Source organism: Macaca mulatta, chromosome 18 (assembly GCF_049350105.2).
Source record: "Macaca mulatta isolate MMU2019108-1 chromosome 18, T2T-MMU8v2.0, whole genome shotgun sequence".
Lineage (NCBI taxonomy): Eukaryota > Metazoa > Chordata > Mammalia > Primates > Cercopithecidae > Macaca > Macaca mulatta.
In genome coordinates this window covers 79,583,075-79,605,577 of record NC_133423.1, presented here as the reverse complement: position 1 = coordinate 79,605,577, position 22,503 = coordinate 79,583,075, and the positions used below count along the sequence as shown (strand labels likewise).

General features: G+C 45.3%; 1 pseudogene; it reads right to left on the bottom strand.

Annotated features, from left to right (window-relative positions):
* Nucleotides 1–16,528: 16,528 nt before the first annotated feature.
* Nucleotides 16,529–20,086, bottom strand: LOC100431018 (aldo-keto reductase family 1 member B1-like; annotated as a pseudogene).
* Nucleotides 20,087–22,503: the final 2,417 nt, after the last annotated feature.

Below are 22,503 nucleotides of genomic sequence, written 5' to 3'. Positions count from 1 at the left end.
AATTTTATTTTTTAAGAAAGAGGTGGGGTCTTACTATGTAGCCCAGGCTGGTCTTGAATTCCTGACCTCAAGTGATCCTCCTGCCTCAGCCTCCCAAAGTGCTGGAATTACAGGCCCGAGCCACTGCCTCCAGCCACAGATCTAAATTTTAAAATGTTTTTTTCTGTATTAGAAATAAAATATCTTATAAATTGTGAACAAAAGCCTCTAGCTTCCAACAATTTTTGTAGTGAAGGTATTTTTGACAATCCAAAACAGCTTTTCAAAATACAATGAAAAAAACCTTTTGGCAACATGTACGTTCATTCTAAAAAAAAGAAAAATCGATTGTAACCTGTATTGAGTATGCAGTGTGAAGATCAAAACATGAAGCAGCCTACTGCGGCGTACACTGGAACAGTGATGTCCAAAGGTCCACATACCGCCAGCTTAATTAGCAGAGGGCGCTGGGCTCGGGCCCAGGAGGAATTAGGTCAAAGGAAGCCATGCTATGGGAAAGTAAAAACAATTACTACAAACCAATTATGACCTCCCGCCCAAGCCATCATTAAGGCATTAACTAGACTCCACCCCTGGCTGCAGCCTTCCTCTCCCCAGCCCTTTCCTGGCATCGCTGTGGCACTGATCTGCACTGTGCCAGTGACAATTTTGCAACTTACTGACAATGTGACCTGAAGGTTTTAGCTTATTTTTTAAAACTTATTTATAGGTCAGGATACATAGATGAGGTCTCTCATATTTTCGGAACTGGTACGAAACTAAAAGGGTGACCCTAGTGGAAAATATCAGGTGGTCTGTATCAGTTGATTGAGATCTATTGCTATCCCACTCTTTGTGCAAGGGTTTTGAGGCAGTCTAATGCTTTCTATGAGGAAGGCTCACAGGATTTTGAATGTCAACTCAAGGCCCTCGTAGAACGGTGCTGGGAAGACAGCAGGAGCTTCATCAATACATGGGTGGCTGTGTGCAAGGACAACTGTGCTCCTGAAATACACACATTTGAGGACACGTAGCTGACGCATGCCACTTGCTGATGCAGTGCCATGGACTAAGGAGGAATGATATATAATAAAGGCAGAGATCCTGCAAATCCCACGGCAGCCAGGCATTCTCCAGCCCTGGGCACGGTGCCTGAATGTCACAGGGCTGCCACGCCAGTGTGCTGAACAGATTAGAAGCAAAGAGCTGAGAGGGGACAGAAACCCTGTCTCTAGGCAGCACATTTTCAGGCCATATCAAGCAGTAAACAAGTAGAAAAACGAACCAGCAGAGCCACTGGAAAAGCGAGGGAGATTTGCGCTCAGAGGTCCTCAAATTTCCCTCCACTCCCGAGGTCTCTGGCAGCTTCGTCCGTTCTCCAGTTCTGCACTTGGCTGGCTGCAATTCTCCTTCCCCCCACACCCCCTTTGCTTCCTTTCTGCTTTAAGTGACTTTACTTTCTTATTTTTAACCAACGTAACACATTTTTTGGTAACAATATTATAAACTGTCAAAAATATTTTTATATTCTTGATTAATGTAACAAATACCAGCCCGGAGCAGTGGTTCCCGCCTGTAATCCCAGCACTTTGGGAGGCCGAGGCTGGGGAATCACTTGAGGTCAGGAGTTCAAGACCAGCCTGGCCAACATGGTGAAACCCCCGTCTCTACTAAAATACAAAAATCAGCCGGGCGTGGTGGTGAGCGACTGTAATCCCAGAGACTCGGGAAGCTGAGGCAGGAGAATCGCTTGAACCTGGGAAGTGGAGATTGCGGTAAGCCGAGATTGTGCCACTGCACTCCAGCCTGGGTGACAGAGCAGCACTAAGTCTAAAATATATATATCAAATACCTAATAACAAATACTCAAAGAGAAAGAGAAACAGAGGAAGGGAGGGAAAAGAGAGACAGAGTGGGACGGATGCAGAGGAAGGGAGAGGGATTGCTTTCTTCTTTAAAATTTCTGGCCGTATGGGCTGTGACAGTGTATTCATCCTCTGTCATGGAAATCAGGATTTAGTGCTCAAATAGCATCTCTGCTTCACTTTCCCTCTCTTCATCTTCTCATTCTACAATTTTTTGTTAAAAATTATACGAATTGAGTTTGGTTAAGTTATACTTCCATTTTTGGTAACCTGCCTCTCCTGGTCTTTCTGCAACAGCCCTGAAATCCTTAGACTCTGCACACTTGGTGTGACCCTTCAGCCTACTGAATACAAGTCAATGCCATTCATTTACTTGTATTCAGTACGCTTTTCGGGAAGTGTTTCTTCATGTACTATATCTGGATGAGTTTTTTAAAATCCACTCAAGTCATAAAGCTGTTGTTTTTTAATCTTACAGCTGAAAAACAACATTAAACATGAGCATATCAAAACTCTTTGCCCGAGCCATTTATACTAATTTTGCCCTCCACATTAGAAATCATACTATCCAGCCCTAGAGTGGTTCAGAATATTTGAGATCCTGTCTGTATTGCTGAGCTGTATCACTGGATTAAACTGGTAAAATCATGGAACGGGCCTGTACTAGCATTAGCAGTTTGTGAAGAAACTTTTGGAAAATCTCATTCATTTTTTCAACAGCCAGCAAAGTCCAGACAGAAAAGCAAGCACAGACAATGTTGGTTTTGGTGCTTGAGATCTGAGTGCAATCCCCGAGGAATGGTGTTTCCCTAAGAGTTGTGCTGGGCCAGAATGTTGACTCCAGAAGTTCCCAGCACCCGGACTCGTTGGCACAGGAGGACCCTGAATGATAATATTCCATCAGCTGAGAGTTTGATGCACATTTTCCAGCCTGTGTTATGACTCACATTACAACAGTTACCTAAACAAAGATCTTTTCTCTTTCTGGATGAGTTTTCGGTGATAAACAAATAAAATGGCATCAAACAACTCCCCGTCCTAGACGTGTCATGTCTGTACACACAAGCTCTGATTCACCCTCTGCTCAGCAGTGGTTTTGTCCGATTGTCAAGCACGGTGTCTTCTAGCGGGGACGTGTGATAGTAATTGCTTTTCCACATTATCTGCCATTGACACCATGTCACCCTCTACTGCATCCTTTGATAAAAGGATTCTACAAGTAGTTTTTATTTCTCCTTCTGAGCATGACATTTTAAATTAACTTTAACATTACTTTTCCCAAGTTTCTGAAGAATCCTGTGACTTGCACCTACTTCTGCTATAGGGAATGCGACTTTAAATGCAGTTTCTAAAGGTTGTTTTGGTCTTTTTTTTTTTTCTGCGTAAACAACTGATTTTTTTTTTTTTCTAGGAATCATTACTGACTAGGCACAGTGGCTCACACCTGTAATCCCAACACTTTGGGAGGCCAAGGTGGGCGGATCACGAGGTCAAGAGTTTGAGACTAGCCTGGCCAATGTGGTGAAACCCCATCCCTACTAAAAATACAAAAATTAGCCGGGCGTGGTGGTGTGCACCTGTAATTCCAGCTACTCGGGAGGCTGAGGCAGGAGAGTCACTTGAACCTGGGAAGTGGAGGTTGCAGTGAGCCGAGAGTGCGCCACTGTATTCCAGCCTAGGCGACAAAGGAAGACTCTGTCTCAGAAAAAAAAAGAAGAGGAAAAGAAATCATTATTTTGAGATTTTTCTAGGGAGAATTCATGGAGTTTACCAAAGGAATTTCATAGGGCCTTAAAAATAATATAACAGCTTCAGTGGTTTTGGACTTTCGTTTGGCAAAGTTTAAGACAGTGACAGACTCCCATCCATTTGCATTTTTCAATGTTGGCATTTTAAGCAAGACCATCCCAGTTGGAGATTCGCTTATTCTAACACCTACAAATTTACTGAAGTAGTACTCACATTTGTTTTCACATTATTTTGAAATGCATTAGCATCATTTTCAACACTAGTTTTACACCTGATGAGCCGCTTGTGAATCACTGCTCCATATTGTGATGTGTGCATATGAGATGCACGGTGGAAAGAAATGAAAACTCCAATTTAATGAACAGAAACAACCGAAATAATGTGAAACTCTGTTAGCAAGGACAAGCTACAGACTGATAGCTGAGATGGCCTGACCAACAGTTCTTATAGCCAAGTGATTTTAAGACTATCTGGGATTTCTTTGAAAAATCTCATTTTACATTGAAAACTTGAACGTATATAAATCACTTCTTTCATGTATTTTGTTCTTTGAAATTACTCAGCAGACTGTGGAGTCACTGATAGACCACCAAGGATGTCAGCAACCAACGTTGAGGAACACAGCTCCGGGCCAAAGTAAGCAGCTGCCTGGCACCAGAACTCCTGCTCTGCTGTGAAGGCTGGAGTCCGCTTGGCAACACCAGCCCACTTTTCCAGCAGGCACTAAAGGCTCTATGCAAGTCCTTCCAAGCATCAGTCAAGAAGCAAGAAGATATTCTCTCAAAAGAAGCCAGACCTCAGCAAGATCCAGGAGAATGGACTATGAGCCAGGATGACCCCACTCTCTGAGAGACTTCAATCTCTCTGAACATCAGTTCCCTTCTGTAGAAAAAGCAGATTATAATGTCTCCCTAATAGGACTGTTGGGAGGAATAGACTAATTGAGATGTCAACTATCATACACCAAATACAGAGACTGGCACACAGCATGGACTTCGGAATTAGTAGTTGTAACTATCTTCTATTTTTTTTTTTTTTTTTTTTTTTGAGACGGAGTCTCGCTCTGTCACCCAGGCTGGAGTGCGGTGGCCGGATCTCAGCTCACTGCAAGCTCCGCCTCCCGGGTTCACGCCATTCTCCTGCCTCAGCCTCCCGAGTAGCTGGGACTATAGGCGCCCGCCACCTCGCCCGGCTAGTTTTTTTGTATTTTTTAGTAGAGACGGGGTTTCACCGTGTTAGCCAGGATGGTTTCGATCTCCTGACCTCGTGATCCGCCCGTCTCGGCCTCCCAAAGTGCTGGGATTACAGTATCTTCTATTTTTTTATGTCCCCATAGTATTTAGAAAGATGGGATATTAAAAGCTGGAACACTTAACCCCACAGTAATGAACTTACACTTGGTAATTCCAACCCACAGGGGCAGAGGAAATATTGAAATAGCCTCCAGAGGCCGGATGTGGTGGTTCATGCCTGTAATCCTAGCACTTTGGGAGGACAAGGCTGGCAGATTGCTTCAGTCCAGGAGTTTGAGACAAGCCTGGGCAACATACTGAAACCCTGTCTCTATAAAAGATACAAAAAAAAAAAAAAAAAAAAAAAATAGCCAGGTATGGTGATGCGTGCCTGTAGTCCCAGCTATTTGTGGGGCTGAGGTGGGAGCCTTGAACCTGGGAGGCAGAGGTTGCAGTGAGCTGAGATCGCACCACTGCACTCCAGCCTGGGTGACAAAGCAAGACCCTGTCTCAAATAAATAGCCTCCAGAAACAATACGTAGAAGACTGAGAAATGGCAGAGGCTCATAGGCCACCCAACACAGAGCTCAAAGCAGTGCTTTCATCCTCCTTCAGCCTCAGAGTGAAGTTTCACCATCACAAAAAAGGGTGACCACACAAGGACTCATTTGTACGTGATAAACCGATATGGACAATCAACCCTTCTTTTTTCTTTCTTAGAGATGAGGTCTTGCTCTGTCGCCCAGACTGGGGTGCAATGGCATGATCATAGCTCACTACAGCCTCCAATTCCTGGCCTCTAGCAATCCTCCTGCCTCAGCCTCCCAAGTGGCTGGGTACTATAGGCCCTGATCCTGCTTAAGGATTCTGTGTTTGTATTTCTCTGCTGCTGGTCATTTATGGTGCTGATTAGGTTCATGAGTGAAGGGGAGTGTCAATGGGGAAGAATGGAAAAGATAGAAAAAACATCTGGAAGGCAGGAGGAAGGCTGGAGGTGGGAGGAGACATGGGGAATTGAAGAGAGTCATTGTGGACTGGTAGATATGAACTTTGTGGGTAGATATGAACAAGGCTGTGACAGTTGCCTTGAAATTGGGGACTTCAGGGATTTGGATGGATAAAACAGATTTCTAGGAAATGTTGCTGCTGTGTGTTATGCAATTTAATGTCTTTTTTTTGGGGTTTGGACTTATGTTTCTTTCGGATGTGGCATTATGCTGAAACAGGCAATACGGTGGATTGCAAACATTGCCACAAATTCTTCCCATTCGTGTTGCAACATTCCACAACATAATATTGCAGCTCCCTGGTCAAGAAAAGATGTCTGTTTTTTCTCCTCTTGAAGCTGGGCTTAGTCTGTGTGACTTAGTCTGGCCAATGGGACACTAGCAAATGTGCAGCATGCAGAGGCTTGCAAAGTGCATGCATGTTGGAACTTGCCTCTCTTGCTGCTCTTGGAAATGCTTGAACCAACACCCTTTGAAGGAGCCTGCCTAGGCTGCTAGATCAGAGGGACATGACCTGGTTTTCTCCACGGGCCCTGCTGATAGTCACTGCTGGACACATGAGTGAGGCCACCGACTGGTGGCTGATGGCATGCATGTGTGAGCACTGCTGCAATCCCACAGAGCAGAGACCAGCTGTCCCAGCAAGCTTAGCTCAAAGTGCAAACAAATAAACAGTTGTTTTAAGCTACGCTGTTTTGAGAGGGTTTGTTATGCAGCAAGAGCTAACAGATACAGGCAGGAACAAGAATCTCCAGTATTTCATAGGTTTGTTATGTGATGGTGCTGTGTGCCTGGGGCTGAGTTAGTGCTCAACAACTAGTAGCCTATAAAAGAGCAGCTGCTGTCCACTCAACAGTGAGCCATCACCAGAGCACTGTGGCAATGCCAGTGTCCCTGGAGCATATCGACTGCAACCTGCCTCTGATGCAGGAGTCTGTGACACCATGCCCAGCTGGTCCTGCTATGCCCGGTGACTTCTTGTGGCAGACACTCCCCTGGCTGGCCACTCCACATAGAGAGTTGGGATTAGTGACGTGCTGTCTATTGTATTTAGCCAAGAGCCATTGTGAGTGAGGAATGAATTTTATTTTCAGAGTAATCCTGAGTCAAGGGACGTCAGGTGAAGGAGAAAGACCAATATTCCTTTGAGCTCCCTTTTGCCTATCCCCCATCCTTTACCCTGAAGACATCTGCTGAAGTTCTGAACTGTGAGAGCCTCTTCCCTTGAAATGACCCCATTAATAAGCTGGTGTGGGGTGATTTGGGTAACACCTATTTAAGGGTATGAAGCCTTGGAATCTGGGTTGTTAGGGAGCGAAGGGTGCTAAGAAAGGAAGGTCAAAGCCATGGGCATAGGAGAAGTCAAGGAAGAGACACTGTGCCGTGTGTGCAAGGTGAGAGGCCTATGGAATGAGACAAGGTGTGTTGATATACTTCAGATGTGTGTGCACAGGAAATGCCACACTCAGTAAGTATGCTATGGCATGATTTTCTGTGCTCAAGGGACAGTTTGCACAAGCTTCATAGCAAGAGGAAGTTGACCTGGGGTAAGGTCAACTTAGTGTCCTCAAGATTACATAGCTTGTCAGTCACTCCTTCATTATTCATCAAATATTTACTGAACACTAGGTTCTGGGGTTGCAGTGACCAAAATGTGAAAAGTATCTGAACTCATGGAGTTTCCATCCTAAAGGGGGAAATCGCCAATTCACATCTTATTACATAACATAATTTTGTGTGCATAAAGCAGGGTGAGGGGTTGCAGAGTGTTCGAAGCCTCTAGATGATGTGGTCAGGAGAGGCCTCTCTGAGGGAATGCTGTTTGAGCAGAATCCAGAATTGGTGATGGCACCTCAGGCAGAGAGCACAGCAGTGCAAAGGCCCTGAGAGGCGATGGTGCTGGTGGAGGATAGAGTCGGGCCCTGATGGTACAGGGATCAGTGGGAGATGCCTGTATGCAAGGGTTATGCAGGGGTTCCTAGGCCATGGAGAACACCTTCACTTGGTTTACAGTAAGTGGGCTGGAAGCCTTCGAGGATAGGGAGCAGGGGAGTGACTTGATCTGATTTTTGTCCTGAAAGGATTCTCTGGCTGTTACGTCAGAACAGAAGACTTTGGGGGAGCCTTGGAAAGACAAAGCTGGGTCTGGAAGCTAGAACAGTGGCTCCCCTGCTGGGTGATCTTGACATGTAGGTTAACCTCTCTGAATTGCAGAGTTCTTGTCCATACCTTGGTGACAACTATTATACCATTTTCCTCCCAGCATTGTTAAGCAATTTAACAGATTTTTTTTGAGGCCCAGCTCTGTGCCAGGCATGTGGTGAGGCCCCAAGCCATGTGGAGGACTGAGTAAGTGATGTAGGTGGGCCCAGCATGCTTCTAACACACAGCAAGGTTCAAGAATGATGACCATGCTAGTACCTTTATTATCAGTCACTGGGTGTCCTGGCCTACGGAGGAAGCAGCTCTGCATCTCAGATCAAGGGCTACAAAGAAGGGTCCATGTGGGTGGTCTCTGTCACTCTGAAGACCCAGGCCAAGTGCTACGGAAACCTCAAACACCGCCACCTGGTTTATCACCTGCTCCTACCTGCCTTCCGTTTTATTTCTTAAATTCTATGATCTCTTAAGTGACTTGCATTCATTTGCCTTGTTCTGGCATATCTTATCCTTTGTCCTATCAATCTTGGAGTACTTGATTTAGACTTTGTTTTTGGTATATCAATGATCCCATTCAGTCAAAATCTACTTCCCTGTAGCTTCAAATGTTGGTCTGCCTTGGTTTCCTCAATCTAAGGGCTCCAAGAGGAGTGTTTTGTGTCCGATTTTTTATTTATTTATTTATTTATTTATTTATTTATTTATTTAGAGATGGAGTTTCACTCTTGTTGCCCAGGCTGGAGTGCAATGGTATGATCTTGGCTCGCTGCAACCTCTGCCTCCCAGGTTCCAAGCAATTCTCTTGCCTCAGCCTCCTGAGTAACTGGGACTACAGGCATGCACCCCCATGCCTGGCTAATTTTTTTGTATTTTTAGTAGAGACAGGATTTCACCATGTTGGCCAGGCTGGTCTCAAACTCCTGACCTCAGGTGATCTGCCCACCTTGGCCTCCCAAAGTGATGAGATTACAGGCATGAGCCACCGCCCCCAGCCACATTGTTTATTGGTTTCATTATTAACACAACCTCAGACAAATTATACTAAGGAACTGTAGTTTAGAAAGTATATTTTATGGCCGGGCGCGGTGGCTCAAGCCTGTAATCCCAGCACTTTGGGAGGCTGAGATAGGCGGATCACGAGGTCAGGAGATCGAGACCATTCTGGCTAACACGGTGAAACCCCGTCTCTACTTAAAAAAAAAAATACAAAAAACTAGCTGGGCGAGGTGGCGGGTGCCTGTAGTCCCAGCTACTCGGGAGGCTGAGGCAGGAGAATGGCGTAAACCCGGGAGACGGAGCTTGCAGTGAGCTGAGATCCGGCCACTGCACTCCAGCCTGGGCGACAGAGCCAGACTCCATCTCAAAAAAAAAAAAAAAAAAGAAAGTAATTTTATTATTTTTATTTTTAATGTAAAATACACACAACAGAAAATTTACCATTTTCACCATTTTAAAGGGTAAAGTTTAGTGGCCTTAAGTATATTCACATTGTTGTGCAACTATCACCACTATTCATCTCCAGAACTTTTTCTCCATCCCAAACTCAAACTCTGACCTGTTAAACAATAGCTCCCCATGTCTCCCTCCACCAGCCTGTGGCAGCCACCACTGTACTTTCTGTCTCTATGGATGTGGCTATTCCAGCTCCCACATGGAAATGTCATCATTCAGTATTTGTCCTTTTGTATCTGTCTTCTTTCACTTGGTATTTTGCCCTCCAGGTTCATCCATGTTGTAGCATGTGTCAGAATTATCTTCTGTATTGGAAAAACCAAACTCTGTAAAATATTTTAAAGAGGTTTGTTTCTGAGCCTATGTTGTCAGAGTAGGTAGCTAGGCAGACATGAGCAGGGCGGGAAAGGCCGCCGCACTCCTGCCCAGGAATGTCAGGCGACCATCAGGTGATGGTCAGGCAGTTGTTCAACTGTCTCGAAAATAACAATTGGTTGCAGCTGATGCCGGGGACAGGCAGTCACCTGAAGGTGGTGATCAGCAGCTCCCCGATGAGATCTTGGGAACTGGGCAAGAGGGCTCATGAACGTGCACTAAGAGGCAAAATAGCAGAGTTATCTGGAATCCGACCTTCCTTTAGGAACACTTGACTGGTAAGGGAAAATTGTCTCAAATGAGTATGTGCACAACTTCAGCAAATGCACTGTGCACGCAGCCCCTCCCAAGTGCTGGCAGGCCACTGTGCATGTGAACGGCCCGCCTTAATGAAAAATCAAGCGGGGAGAGACCTAAACCACAGAACCATGCCAATGTGTGAAACCCCAAGTCAAAGGCCAAACAGTGTATGTGGATCTCTCAAGCTGAACGCTTGGCCCTCTTCCAAGTGTACTTTACTCCCTTTTGTTCCTGCTCGAAAACTTTTTTTTTTTTTTTGAGACACAGTCTCGCTCTGTCGCCATGCTGGAGTGCAGTGGTGCAATCTCAGCTCACGGCAACCTCTGTCTCCCGGATTCAAGTGATTCTGCTGCCTCAGCCTCCAGAGTAGCTGGGACTACAGGCGCGTGCCACCACACCCAGCTAATTATTATTATTTTTTTTAGTAGAGATGGGGTTTCACCATGTCGACCAGGATGGTCTCAATCTCTTGACCTCACGATCCCCCCACCTTGGCCTCCCAAAGTGCTGGGATTATAGGCATGAGACACCATGCCTGGCCTCTAAAACTTTTTAATAAACTCTTACTCCCGCTCTAAAACTTGCCTCGGTCTTTCACTCTGCTTTATGACCCTTGGCTGGGCTGAATTCTTTCCTCCGAGGGAAGAATTGAGTTTGCTGCACACCCGTCGGATTTGCTACTGCTAACAATATGAGTGGCTGTGGCCAGGAGAAAACACAAACCCAAGAATCCCTGAGTGAGTGATCACAAAGTGGTTGGGTTACAGTTTGGTTTTCTACGTTTTAGGGAGACAAGAATTGTAGGTAAAATCATAAATCAATAAATGAAAGGTATATATTGGTTTGTCTAGAAAAGGCAGGACATCTCAAAGCAGGGGGTTACAAGTCATAGGTGGGTTTTCAGGATTCTTTAGTTGGCAATTGATTGCAGGAGTTAAGCTTCATCTAAAGACGTGAAGTCAGTAAAAAGGAATGCTTAAAATAAGGGGGTCTGCTGTCTCTCATGTGATGCTATACTAGAATCAGGTTGGAAAATAAGCCACGTTATATAATTGAAAAAAACAATTTAAGGAGATTTTATCATTTGTAGGGTGTGATTTAACCTTATCCTTGCATAGCCTTGGGTCTTATTTATTTATTTATTTATTTGAGACTGAGTCTTGCTCTGTCTTATTTATAATTCGGTATCTTATTGCCACAGAGGGTCTGTTCTGTCAGTCTTATCTCTATTTTAATGATAATGCTGGTCAGTTGTGCCTGAACTCTGAAAGGAAGGGGGTATTATGAGGCATGTCTGACCTCCCTTCCTGTCACGGCTGGGAATTAAGTTTTTAAGAATTTTCTGCGGTTCCCTTGGCCAAGAGGGGGTCCTTTCGGTCAGTTGTGGGGACTTACGATTTTTTTTTTTTTTTTTGAGACAATCTCGCTCTATTACCAGGCTGGAATGCAGCAGCACGATCTTGGCTCACTGCAACCTCTGCCTCCTAGGCTCAGCCTTCTGTTTCAGCCTCCTGAGTAGCTGGGACCACAGGTGTGCGCTACTGTGGCCAGCTAAGTTTTCGTATTTTTTGTAGAGATGGGTTTTGCCATGTTGCTGAGGCTGATCTCAGACTCCTGAGTTCAAGCAGTGCTCCCGTCTTGGCCTCCCAAAGTGCTAGGATTACAGGCATGAGGCACCACGCCCAGCTAGGATTCTATTTTTAATTTACTCTTCCTTTTTTAGGCTGAATAATATTCCATTGTATGTATATGCCACATTTTGCTTATCCATTTATCCACTGATGGACGCTTGGGGCTTCTTTTTTTTTTTTTTTTTGGCTACTGTGAATAATGTTGCTATAAACATGGGGTTCAAATATCTCTTTGAGACCCTGCTTTGACTTCTTTTGGATATACACCCAGAAGTGAAATTGGTGGATCATTTGGCAATTATTGCCTTTGCAAAATTATGACAGTAAGAGAAATCTGACATAGTTGACTCTGTCTTGCTTCTAACCTCCAAGCTGTCCTTGGTCATTCCTGGGCATACGCCAAGCTAACTTTGGGAGGAATTTATTTTTATATTATTCTTATTTTTTTGAGACAAAGTCTCACTCTGTCACCCAGGTTGGAGTGCAGTGGTGTAGTCTTGGCTCACTGCAACCTCCTTCTCCTGGGTTCAAGTGATTCTACTGCCTCAGCCTCCCACGTAGCTGGGATTACAGGTGCCTGTCACCATGCCTGGCTAATTTTCAGATTTTTAGTAGAGATGGGGTTTCACCATGTTGGTCAGGCTGGTCTCCAACTCCTGACCTTAAGTGATCCGCCCACCTCGGCCTCCCAAAGTGTTGGGATTACAGATGTGAACCACCCTTACTTGAAAGTGAGGATGACAATAGTCTCTCACTAAAACTAACCCCCTTCTTGCTCAGGGACTGAAAACCACCTTTGTAAGATTAATGAAAGGCCACAAGAATTGGACTATGGGAGGGGTCTGAACTCTGCTAAGATGCAGGCATAGTGTCTATAATTCCTTCCTGCTCAAGAGTCATGGGGCCAGAGGTCACAGGATTTGTGACTTCCAGCCAGGCATGGTGGCTCATACCTGTAATCCCAGAACTTTGGGAGGCTGAGGCGGGTGGATCACCTAAGGTCAGGAGTTCGAGACCAGCCTGGGCAACATGGTGAAACTCTGTCTCCACTAAAAATACAAAAAAAAAAAAAAAGTTAGCTGGGCATGGTAGTGGGCACCTGTAATCCACTAAGGAGGCTGAGGTAGGAGAATCACTTGAACCTGGGAGGCGGAGGTTGCAGTGGGCCAAGATCGTGCCACTGCATTCCAGCCTGGGCAACAAAAACGAAACTCAGGTCTCAAAAAAAAAAAAAAAACTATAGAAATTACAGGTGTGAGCCACTGTGCCTGGCCTATATATGTCTATCTTTATGTCAGTAGCAGGCTGCTTTGATTACTGTAAATTTCTGGTAAGTTTTGAAATCAAGAAATGTGAGACATGCAACTTTGTACTTCTTTTTCAAGACTGTTTGGACTCTTTAGGGTCCCTTGAGATTCTATCTGAAATTTAGGATGGAATATTCTTTTTCCACAAAAATGTCACTGGGATTTTGGTAGAGATTGCGTTGAATCTGCAGACCATTTGAGTTATATTGGTATGTGAAGAAGATTGTCTTCCCGGCCATGAACACAGGATGTCTTTCCGTTTATTACTGTCTTCTTTCATTTTCTTCAACAACATTTTGTAGTTTTCAGTGTACAAGACTTTCGCTTGCTTGGCTAAGTTTATTGCTACGTATTTTACTCTTCTTAACGCTTTTGTAAATGGAATTGTTTTCTTCACTTTCTTTCTGGTTGTTCACTGTTAATGTATACAGGCAAAACTGATTTTGCTTGTTGATTTTGTATGCTACAACTTGGCTGAATTTGTCTATTAGTTCTAACAGGTGTGTGTATGTATAACAAAAATTTTTTAATCATAAAGAAATTTTATTCTATTTTTATTTTTTCAGATGTAGGGGAACATGCGCAGACTTGTTACTTGGGTATATTTCATTATGCTGAGGTTTGAACTTCTAATGATCCCATCACCCAAGTGTGAACATAGTACCTGGTAGGTAGTTTTTCAACCTTTTCGACCCTCTGTCTCTCCCCCTCAGAATATTTTTAAAACACTTTCAAAACCATCCTCTCCCTATCTATTAGGAGGCTATGCATGAATGCTCTTTGCATCTAATGAATGCTGAATGCAGATGTGCAGACAATCCTGACCATGCCATGCTGGCACCAGTGAAGATAGAAAAGTGGATCACGATTGCTAAAGTGCTTTGAATCTCAGTTACACAAAATCAAGCATAAATGGTTGACGTTCCAGGTTGAAAATGTTGACAAAAGAGAGGAATATTTAAGGGATCTTTTCAGAGGTTTCCAATTTGCTTAGTGTTAAAATGTGACCTCTGAATACATTTCAATTGTGGTTATCCTGGCATGTTAGTATTTCACAGAAAATGGTAAATAATGTTTAGTAGAAAATTGCTTTGATTTGCGGGATCTCCTGCCACACCATAAATGAGGTATAAACAGCTTTCTAATTTAGGAGAAACAGTGAGAAGATTTTCCTGCTTGAGAAAGGCAGTTGTACCCACTGTCAAAGTAATTGAAAGGACTTACTGAAAACGTGGGAACAGAAGAACGCAGAGGCCAGAGAATTTCTGGAGTGTCCAATTAGAGCTACAAATACAGGATGTGTGCATTGGAACTACACATATAACTGCAAGGAAAAGGCTGTACCTCAAAAAGTGAAATAACATGCAGCTGCTTCCACTGCTTAGGCGCTTGTCCTGGGGTCAGCTCTACCCTCTTCTGCGTCCTGTCCTCCAGGTGACAAAAGGGAGGGGACCCACGTATGCAGTTGCTGCCTACTTGGTGCAGAAACAAGACACCTTCACCTGGCCCCCAGAAGCCCAGGACACCTGTACCTGGGCTCCAGGAATGTGCTCTTTAGCCTTATCCTAGACAATGTTCCCTCCAGATGGGGAGGCTGGGATTAAAACAGGTGGGACCATAGGCATTTGCAACCCTGAGGCTCATCAGGGTCTGCAAGGGGCAGACAGCAGAACGTGGCAGCTCTCTTGAGTACACGGGTTCAGTAAGTCAAAGCCTTCCCCGTTCCTCCTTCACCTGAGGGACAGATGACCACCGAACTCCTCCCAGACCTTGCATGGCCCTGTCTGTAATTACCGTTTCCTTTAATTTCTGGTGACTCACCTCATTACAGTCCATGAACCTAATGAGAGGGTCCCTTCGCCTGGCAACCAGGGATGGAACAGGTTTGGATTAGACTCTGACTCATTGTGTTTTGTTGGTCGGACTCCAGTTGTGTCTGCTCCTGGCTTACCTCACTTCTGTGGTCCCAAGAATACAGACCACGGCTCGGTTCTGCCGGGCTCCACTCCCCATCACTCCTAATTCTGGCTGGCCTACACGGTCCTTCCCGAGTGCACTGAAGTAACTGTGATCATTTCTGCTCACCCATCCTGATGGCTTTCCCTTTCCCGACGCATTAGACTCCCCCTCCATCAATATTGCGCATTTGGCTTCTATTCCACACACTTCACGTGCCTTTCTAGATGGCTTTATTCCTATGAAAAGCAACTGATTATTGTTTTTCTCTGTTTGTTCATGTTGTTTTACTTATTATTTTACTTCTCCCTTGTGTTATTCCAAATCACAAGAAAAACAACAATTCCCCCTGCTATTATAATTCCTATTTGAAACTACATACAGCTGGGCATGGTGGCTCACACCTATAATCCCAGCACTTTGGGAGGCCAAGGTAGGAGGATTGCTTAACTCTAGGAGTTTGCGACCAGCCTTGCCAATGTAGTGAGACACCTATCTTCACAAAAAATTGAAAAATTAGTGCACCTGTAGTCCCAGTTACTAGGGGACCTGAGGCAGGAGGATTCCTTGAGCCCAGGAGTTCGAAGCTGCAGTGAGCTGTGTTCACACCACAGCACTCCAGCCTGGGCCACAGAGTAAGACTCTGTCTATATATTTAAAAAAAAGAAATAAACTATGTAAAATATTAACTGTCCTAATATCATTTCCCAAAGGGAAACGTCCTCTTAATGATGCCAGCCAATGCATCGGGAAAGATTATCTTTTAACTGTCATGGATCACTATGACTTGCTTATTTATCCTATTATTGTAAGTGTGCCATGCTTCTGTTGCTAAAGCATTTCTTTTGTTAAAAATGTGAAACTTTCAAGCTTAAAGAAACTTTTAAACTTCAAATTGTGAGTACACTACACAACGATTTTTTCCTAAGTTGTTTGAAAGTAGTTTGTCCACGTCATATCCCAACTCGCCCCAATTTTTCGGATGTATTTGCTACAAGGCCATCTCCTACATAACCACACTACACCATTCCAATCAGAAAATTAAAAGACACATACCTCCATCTCATCCTCAATCCTCCGTTACATTTTTTCAATTATCCTGAATGTTCTATGCAGCAAAACGACTCAATCCAAAGTCTTATATTGCCTTCTGTTTTCCCTCTCTCTTTCTTTTCACAAAAGCACTTTTTATCTGAGGCAAAGAGAAGTCTTGCTGTAAGGATTATAGTTCCAAGCAGCCAAAACTCAACTGTTAGAGGCACTATTTTGACTCTGCAGATTTTGCTCCTTCTTAATCAGAAAAGGGTATTCAGGTTGTACTTTCTTCAGCTGAGCAAAAATGGCAAAGAAAGTGGGAAAAGAATTCCACTCTACTGATGCTGCTCTTCAGACCTGACATCAAGCTTGACAAGCCCTTGCTGGCAGCAATCACTGCAGATTGCTGCCCCGCTGCCGAGGGATACAGGCCGTATTACATTAGCAAGAAAACAATGAGGTGGGAAAACCAGGTGTAGGTTACTTGAGGAAGAGCAGACATCCACAGCTTCGAAACTCTTCATGGCATGGGTGATCCTTGGGGGAGGCTCAGCTCACCAAGGCATAGACCCTTCAGTTCCTGTTCCAGCTGAGTAAGGAGGTCATATCCTGGTTGCTCAGTTGAAAGTCAAAGACCTTGAAGTTCTCAGCAATGTGTTCCAGTGTCACCGGTGTGGGGATCACCACCAAGTTCCTCTGTGTGAGGAGCCAGATCAGAATCTGGCTACAGTTTCATTGTGCTTGGCTGCAATCACTTTGATCCTGGGGTCCTCCAGGAGGGAAGGGTCCTTGGGCTTGGCGCTGGGCCTGTCAGGAGAGCCAAGGTGGCTATAGGCAGTCACCATGTTGCCTCTGGACTGGCAGTACTGGATTAAGTTCCCCTGGGTTAGGGACTTACAGTGGTGCTCAATCTGATTAACTGCTGCTGGCTTACACTTTTTTTTTTTTTTGAGATGGAGCCTCACTCTGTTGCCCAGGCCGGAGTGCAGTGGTGCCATCTCAGCTCACTGCAAGCTCCACCTCCTGGGTTCAAGCAATTTTCCTGCCTCAGCCTCCCGAGTAGCTGGGACTACAGGCACGTGCCACCATGCCTGGCTAATTTTTTTGTATTTTTAGTAGAGATGGAGTTTCACCATGTTAGCCAGGATGGTCTCGATCTCTGACCTCGTGATCCACCCGCCTTGGCTTCCCAAAGTGCTGGGATTACAGGTGTGAGCCATCGCGCCCAGCCAGTTTACACTTTAAGCCAGATTTGTTTAAGGTCCTCTCTGCCGGGAGATGGTGATGTTGGAGATGCCAGTAGCTTTCACCAGCCCCTGAATGAGTTGCCTGATTCATCTAACGAGGAAAATTCCTTCCCAGGCTGACAGCCGGTTGGCCAGTGAATAAGGTGGAGGTCCAGGTAGTCCAGCTCCAGGCCACTGAGCACCTTCCGGCAGGATCTTCTTACAGGCACTCCTTGTGGCACATGCCCCATGGCTTGCTGCTGATGAAGAGCCACTCGCGCCTCACCACCTGCTCCTTGAGCTGCTCCTGTTCTCGTTCTGGTGCACATGGGTGCAGTCGATGTGGCAGTACACAGTGTTGATCGCTACCTTCACAGCCTCGGCCACCTGGCTTGGAGGGGACTTCCAGGTGCCCAGCCCCAGCATGTCCGTTTTGGCACCATTGTTGATGTGGCTGTCATGGCTGTGTTGCTTTACAGACCCCTGCCTGCAATCAATTTGCCTCAGTTGTCATCTCTTTGGTCTTCTTCAGTCCCGAATAATTTTAGTGTTTCCTTGACTTTCATTACCCCGACCTTTTTTTTTTTTTTTTTTTTTGAGACGGAGTCTCTCTCTGTCACCCAGGCTGGAGTGCAGTGCTGCGATCTCAGCTCACTGCAACCTCCACCTCTCAGGTTCAAGTGATTCTCCTGTCTCAGCCTCCTGAGTAGCTGGGATTACAGGCACGTGCCACCACACCCAGCTAATTTTGGTATTTTTAGTAGAGATGAGGTTTCACCATGTTGGCCAAGCTGGTCTCAAACTGCGGACCTCAGGTGATCTGCGCCCCGTGGCCTCCCAAAGTGCTGGGATTGCAGTGACGCTGGCTTTTGGAGATAACAGGCTAGTTATTTGGTAGAAAGTCCCTGGATTTGGGTGGGTCTGATGTTTCCTCGTGGTAAAACTCAGATGATGCCCCTTTGCAGGAATATCACGAGGGTTGTGTTCTCACTGAGACCTTGCACCTGGCACGTTTCCATTTGCCTCATTAGTGGTAACATTCACTTCTATCCCCTGATTAAGGTGGTGTCTCCCAGCTTCCCCTCCCTAACGCTATCCTTTCTTTCCCTTAGTAAATGACAAATATTTTAGGGAGAGATTCTCTGATCCTTTGTAAATATCCTGTTCCTCATGAAACTTTCAAGTTACCCATTTATTTTCTTATTTATAGCAACATGGTCCTGTGGGTTGTAATGTCACTCAGTGGGTTATATCTATTGCTATCATTATCTATTTGTAAGCTCAAAAATGTCCCAGGTCTGGTGGGGGGCCCCTTCAAGTCGGTTCTGTGTCCCTTTGCTAGGTTCTCTTGTTCCTGGAGCACTGCCTGGCTCATTGGCACGAGGAGAGACTCCCGGCTCATTTTGTGCATTCCCCGCCCCTGTCCCAGAACCAGCCACTTCTTAAGGTGCCCTGGTTCATCTTAGTGGAAAATGCTGTTTAGAAACTAAGCAGTGGGGGCCGGGTGCAGTGGCTCACGCCTGTAATCCCAGCACTTTGGGAGGCCGAGACGGGCGGATCACGAGGTCAGGAGATCGAGACCATCCTGGCTAACACGGTGAAACCCCATCTCTACTAAAAATACAAAAATTAGCTGGGCGTGGTGGTGGGCGCCTGTAGTCCCAGCTACTCGGGAGGCTGAGGCAGGAGAATGGCGTGAACCTGGGAGGCGGAGCTTGCAGTGAGCTGAGATTGCACCACTGCACTCCAGCCTGGGCGACAGAGCGAGACTCCGTCTCAAAAAAAAAAAAAAAAAAAAAGAAACTAAGCAGTGGGCACTGCATGTGCTCATTGCTATTGGATGCTTGATGTTCCCACGCCTGGCAGTGTACAGAACCACACACACACACGCACGCACACACACACACACACACACCCCTGTATCTATTTCTATGTCTATCTCTCTGTACTGAAAACCTTGATATCTCCAATTCCAATCAAACAACAGTGTTCATGCTGGTTTTCTCCTTTCCCACTGGGGTGGGCAGTGAGAAATCTGCCTCCCATTATCCTCAGTATATTGGCTTATTTGGTCAGTCTCCAAGCTATACCCAGTCTTCTATCACCACCACTCCCATGTCCACCTCCCTCTGCACACACCCTCCCTACCCCACATGAGAGGGCCTGCTCACCCTACACAAGTTGGTGTGACCCTTGTGCCAGGCCAGCCCCCTGTGGGGACCTCCTCACTCTCTGCAGGGCTCCTTTCCACCCCTCACCCTCCAGGCAGACACTTACTTTGCTTGGGTCTACCTGGTGCTCTTTGAATGTTACTGTTCAGAAAGGGAAGACAAGAGAATGAGTCCAGCACGTATTAAATGTAGTGCCCACCTTCACTAAATGTAAATCTTCTTGCCACTTGGCTACCCATGATCTAGAAGACAAATTCTTTTGCTTACTGTTTTATTACGGATCACTCTGGAATATTAAGGATACAATTCTGAGCAGACAATTAAAATGTCTTGTATTATCTGGAAGAAACAGAAACCACCTGTGGGTCAAAAGTATTGTGATGAACTGACTCACCTTATTACAACTTTATCCTGGCGGTCCCTGCCAGCACCACCCTTGGACCCAGGCAATGGGACTCCCTTTCCATCTGGTGCTTCAGAGTCCCCTACTTCACCCCTCCTCCAGCCATGACTCTCACAGGGAGTGGAGTCATGGGGTCAAGGGGAAGTGCCCACTGGGGCCCATGTGTCCCTCTCCCAAGCCATGCTGTGAACACTGGGGTCCCTGGAACTCTTTACCCAAACATTCCTCGAGCCCGCATCTAAGGCCTGCACCAGCCTCTCCTCCAGATCAGGGTGAATGGCATCCCTGGTTCATGCACTCTTTAGCTGGGGAGCAGCCAAGCAACAGCTATTGGAAACGGTGGGGAGAGGCTCGATGTGCAAGTTGGAGCATCGAGACCAGGCACCCACTGGGCCCTTGTGGGTGCAGAGTGAAGCTGAGGGTGGAAAGAGAAAGTGGATGGCCAATCGCCATGTTCTGGTGCAGAATTCCAAGGAGCCTGAACATTCTACATGTGAGACTGGCCTTCCAGATTGTTAGGAAGGGGGATAGATTGTGTTTTACTTTCCAGCCATTAGCTTGCTTTATAACTTCTCTTTTCTTTTCTTTCTTTTCTCCTTCCTTCCTCTTTCTTTTCTTCTTTTTTCTCTTTCTGTCTTTCTTTTTCTTTCTCTTTCTCTTTCTTTCTTTTTCTTTCTCTCTCTCTCTTTCTTTCTCTCTCTCCCCTTCCTTCCTTCCTCCCTCCCTCCCTCCCTCCCTCCCTCCTTCCTTCCTTCCTTCCTTCCTTCCTTCCTTCCTTCCTTCCTTCCTTCCTTCCTTCCTTCCTTCCTTCCTTCCCTCCTTCCGACAGGGTGTCACTCTGTGGCCCAGCCTGGAGTGCAGTGGTGTGATCTTGCCTCACTGCAGCCTTGACCTTCCAGGCTCAATCAATCCTCCCATCTCAGCTTCCTGAGTAGCTGGGACTACAGTCGTGCACCACTATGCCAGGCTAAGTTTTGTATTTTTGTGGAGACAGGAATTCACCATGTTGCCCCAGCTGGCCTTGAACTCCTGGGCTCAAGCAATCGCTTGCCTTGGCCTCTCAAAGTGTTGAGCCTCTGTGACTGGCCATAACTTTCAAATATCTAGATATATAGTATATGAATCTACATTTGTATTCTTGCCCCAGATCCATCAAATATTATAGACAGGCCTGCCCCTTGCACGCAGTAGGTTCTCATATGTGTGAGTTTTCTTTATGTGCCACACTTATGGAATGCCCCTCACATCCCCTCCAACAGGGCCTATTCTAACTTGCTGTCAGGTTTGTGCTACGGTTTGGGATGTGTGCACTCACAAAGCTTGTTCTGGACATCCTTAGACAAACTGCGCTTGCACTCATGTCCACCCTGCCCAACCTAGAGAGGGCTGTGCTGGAGACCTGTTGTTCGCCTGTTGTGAGGGGCTTAGAGAGTAATGATGCTCCTCAAATAGCAGTGGCATTTATTGATATCTATATGCTGCACTTCACGAGTAGAAATTATCAAGATCATCTGAAAAGTAGATGCCTTTCTGCATTAACATATGTCACTGTCATCTGACAATTCTTATTTTCTAGCTTTTAAAAAATGTGATAACAGCTTGCACTTATGTATTATCTCACACTTTCTAAAACACTTCACATTTAGTATGTCATGGAAAATCGAATTTCTGCATTAGTTCCTTATTTATATCGCTTGAAAAATACCTTCTTTTTTGTAGTGGGACATCTGATATGTTCCTAAGTTTAAGACAATCTGCATAGTCATTTATTCTCTTTTTTTTTTTTTTTTTTGATACAGGGTCTTACTCTGTTCCCCAGGCTGGAGTGCAGTAATGCATTGACCTTGACCTCCCTGGCTCCAGTGATCTTCCCACCTCAGCCCATCGAATAGCTGGGACTGCATGCGCATGCCACCATGCCCGGCTAATTTTTTGTTTTTTTGTAGATATGGGATCCCATTATGTTGCCCAACCTGGTCTCAAACTCCTGGGCTCAAGTGATGCTTCCACCTCAGCCTCTCAAAGTGTTGGGATTACAGATATAAGCTGCTGCGCCTGGCCAATTTATATTTTTTGGTAATTTGCTGTGCATTTTTCCTAACCTTCTTTCTCATCTGTCTTTCAAAATAAAAGACAAAGGGTAATGCAGAGCTTTGCCTTCTCAGAACCACTCGTATCTACAGTTTTTCATCCTCTTTAAGTTTCTACTTAAACACATGCAGGGAAACAAATCAACAAACAAAAACTTGGGGTCTCTTCCATGAGTCACCTGTTAAATCAAGGCTCAAAAAAAAAACCTTTCAGAAATTCTGTTCTGATTCCCACAACCGGGCAGGGTGGCTTATGGCAGAGTCATTATTCACAAAGATGAGGTGAGGTTTGGGTCGGTTTGAGGAACATGAGGAGACCTGCAGACATCTTGCCAGTGACTTACAACTCATTACAATGAATCCTGGAGCCAGGAACCCGTTCTCCTGGCTTTAAACCCACTCGACCACACTTCCAATTTTGATAATATGAGCATAAGTCAGTTATAATCCCAAAGAGCTGTTACATTATTTTTATGATATTTCTACATTTCTTTCTGTTTACCTTTGTATAAAACTCAATGTCTGTAGAACTTTGTAATCCTAAATATAACTTTGAAAGGAATCA